We start from the raw sequence: 3,338 nt of genomic DNA on the forward strand, positions 1-3,338 counted from the left end.
TAGGGTTAGTGGGGGGCGGGGGGAGTTAGGGTTAGGGTTAGGGTTAGGGTTAGGGTTAGGGTTAGGGTTAGTGGGGGGCGGGGGGAGTTAGGGTTAGGGTTAGGGTTTGTTGGGGGGGGGGGGGGGGTGCGTGTCACTGTTTCTGTCTCTGTGCAGACGAGGGCCGGTGGCTTCGTGCCGGCCCCGGGCGCCTCGGCACCGAGTCCCCACGGCCCCCTAGAGTCACGTCGAGGGCCCAAGACCTCTGCGGACCGTGAAACAACCCGCCCGAAAGCTACACACAGCGCCTGTGTGCTGGCGGCGGTGCCGGCGGCCGCCGTCGCCTCTACCGGCGGGCGGGGCGGGGCGGGGCGGGGAGGGGAGGGGAGGGGAGGGGCGCGGCGGGGCGAGCCGCATCGGGGCCAGGGCGGCCGGCCTGGGTAGGTTCCACCCCAGGAGGGCGTGGCGGGGCAGGGCGGGGGGTGGGTGGTGGGGGCGCTGTTTGGCCAGGTCAGCGTGTCAGCAGGCAGAGCACCGGCCTCGGCTTGCCCGTCGGCTCGGCTGGGGGCGCTTCCGATAGGAAAGAAAAAGAAATCCAATGGGTCAATTTTTGGGTTGGTTTGCTTTCCCGGATAAGTTTCTCGTTCCAAGCAAATAGAAGAGCCATTCTTTCAGGAAAGGAGAAAAGAAAAAGGGGCGGGGCGGGGCGGGGGGGGGGGCCCGGGGGGGTGGGGGACAACCCAAGAAAACCCAAATCCAAACCACAAGCCCCCCAACCCCCCAAAAAAAACCAACCTCAAAAATCAGTATCAGAGAAAGCCAAAGCAACTGGAAAAAACCCCCCAAAAACCCCCAAAACAGCCCCCCCGAAAAACAAAACAAAAGAAAATACCAAAGCAAACCCAAACCAAATCCCCCCAAAGAACAACAACAAAAAAATGGAAAACATGTCATGGTCTTGAAAGGGGGGGTGGGGTTGGGGTTCATTGTGTGGGACGGGGGGTCGATCGAGCCATCTGGCTCCGGGGTGTTATGAGGCTGTGAGCTTCACCCGGCTCTGGGGTCGCTGGGCACGGCGAGGTGCCCGGGCGGCGGGCGACAACAGGGGGACAGGAGGTCAACCATGGATCCGAGCCGGACCCGGCTCATCAGGTCTACCCCGGCTGCGGCCGGGGACATCAGGTCTACCCCGGCTCCGGTCGGGGACATCAGGTCTACCCCGGCTCCGGCCGGGGACATCAGGTCTACCCCGGCTGCGGCCGGGGACAACAGGTCTACCCCGGCTGCGGCCGGGGACATCAGGTCTACCCCGGCTCCGGCCGGGGACATCAGGTCTACCCCGGCTCCGGCCGGGGACAACAGGTCTACCCCGGCTGCGGCCGGGGACAACAGGTCTACCCCGGCTCCGGCCGGGGACATCAGGTCTACCCCGGCTCCGGCCGGGGACATCAGGTCTACCCCGGCTCCGGCCGGGGACATCAGGTCTACCCCGGCTCCGGCCGGGGACATCAGGTCTACCCCGGCTGCGGCCGGGGACATCAGGTCTACCCCGGCTCCGGCCGGGGACATCAGGTCTACCCCGGCTGCGGCCGGGGACAACAGGTCTACCCCGGCTCCGGCCGGGGACATCAGGTCTACCCCGGCTCCGGCCGGGGACATCAGGTCTACCCCGGCTCCGGTCGGGGACATCAGGTCTACCTCGCTCCGGGGTCCGCCGGGGGCCGGCCTTGCCCCCTGGTGGCGGGCGCCGGCCGGGGACATCAGGTCTACCTCGCTCCGGCGGGACTTAGTGCAATTTCGGCGCCGGCCGGGTAGACCTGTTGTCTCGGCCGTCTGCGGAAGTTCACCAAGGGGTCGCTGTTGTCGGCCGCCTCCGGCTGCGTCATGGTAGGCGGCGGCCTGCGTTGGCGCCCCTCCCCGGTCGAGCTGCATTGGTCCTCTTGGAGGCCTGGCCGGCTTTGGACTCGTCTGTCCGTCTTATGGGAGCGAGGTGACGGGCCGCATCCCCGCAGGTTGACCCCGTACCTGCGTCCGAGGCGGAGCGGAGCGGCCGCGCGTGCGGTCGCCAGGGCCAAGCGAGTGCCGCCTAGCCGGGACGAAGCGCGCGTGCCTTTGTGTCCCGGCTGCCGTCCTTCCCAGGGAAAAGTGGGTCCAGTTGGCGAGGCGAGAGAGAAGGGGCCGCGCGAAAGAGCCGGATCCGCGGAGGCGAGAGAGAAGGGCCGCGCAAGAGCGGATCCGGAGAAGGCCGAGAGAGAGCAAGAAGGGCGAAAGACGATCCGAGAAAGCTGCTCGCCGGCCCCGAGGCGAGGCGGGGGAGAGAGAGCCGAGAGAGCGAGCCCAGAGAGAGTTGCCGAGAGAGGAGAAGAGAGAGAGAGAGAAAGAGAAGCCGCGAGCGTGTCCCGCTCCGGCCCGGCTTCTGCCGGTCGATTGGCCACGGGGGGGGGCGGCCCCCCCCGGGCACCGGTGGCGGGCGAGGCGGCGGCGCCTCGTCCCTTTTCTGCCCGGCCTTAAGCCGGGGGCCCGCTCGGCGGGCGCGGTTTTGGGCCCGTCGGTCCGCCTCGGCGGTGGCGGCGGTGCTCGGCCCGCGTTGGAGAAGCCGTCCCCCTCCCTCGGCCTTAAGCCGGGGACCCGCCTTGTGGCGGGCAGAATTTTTGGGCCTAGTTCTTTTTCTTTTTTTGAACTTGCCGGGCCCGGCACCCGACGGAGAGCCCCCCGGACTGGTCCTGGGCGAGGCGGCGGCGCCTCGCCTACCTCGGTCGTGGCCGGAATCGACCGAGCCGCTTGTGCCGGGCGGGGCCGGCTTTGCCGCGCCGGGTGGGTTGCTTTCGGTTGAGGCGGGGCGGAGTGTGGGGGGCACCCGCCAGGCCTCCTCCGCGGGCCTTCTTTCTTTTTCTCTGGCGGCCCTAAGCCGCGGCACTGAGGAGCGTTGCGACGACAGCGCGAGGCGGGATGCCGGTGAGTCCGTGGTGGGGAGGCAGTTGAGGCCCGTCACTCGGCCCCCCCGCCGCGGGCCCCTGGCCCCGTGGCCCCCGTGGCTAGCACGGGGCGTTGCGAACGCGCCTCCGTGTGCCTTTTTCTTTTGTCGTGCCGTCCCCCGGCTTTTTTTTCCGGCAGGGCAAGCCGACCGCCGCGAGGCCGGGCGCGAAAGCCGCCGGTGGCCCGTGGCCGCGCCAGGTCGGTGGCACTTTTTCTCGCACGCTCGGCCGGGTTCTCCCCGGGCCGCTCCAGTCCCGCCGTTGCCGGCTGCGGGCGGGCGGGTGGCGGCACCCCCCGCGCTCCTCTGCTGCGGCGAGCGAGCGAGCGATCCGACGGGCAGGCGGGCTGGGCGGCCGTCGCCGTTGTTGTCCCAGGAAGCGTGG

The sequence above is a fragment of the Agelaius tricolor genome, unplaced genomic scaffold (assembly GCF_023055355.1).
Source record: "Agelaius tricolor isolate 1412-34295 unplaced genomic scaffold, bAgeTri1.0.p SCAF_60, whole genome shotgun sequence".
In the NCBI taxonomy this organism is placed as follows: Eukaryota; Metazoa; Chordata; class Aves; order Passeriformes; family Icteridae; genus Agelaius; species Agelaius tricolor.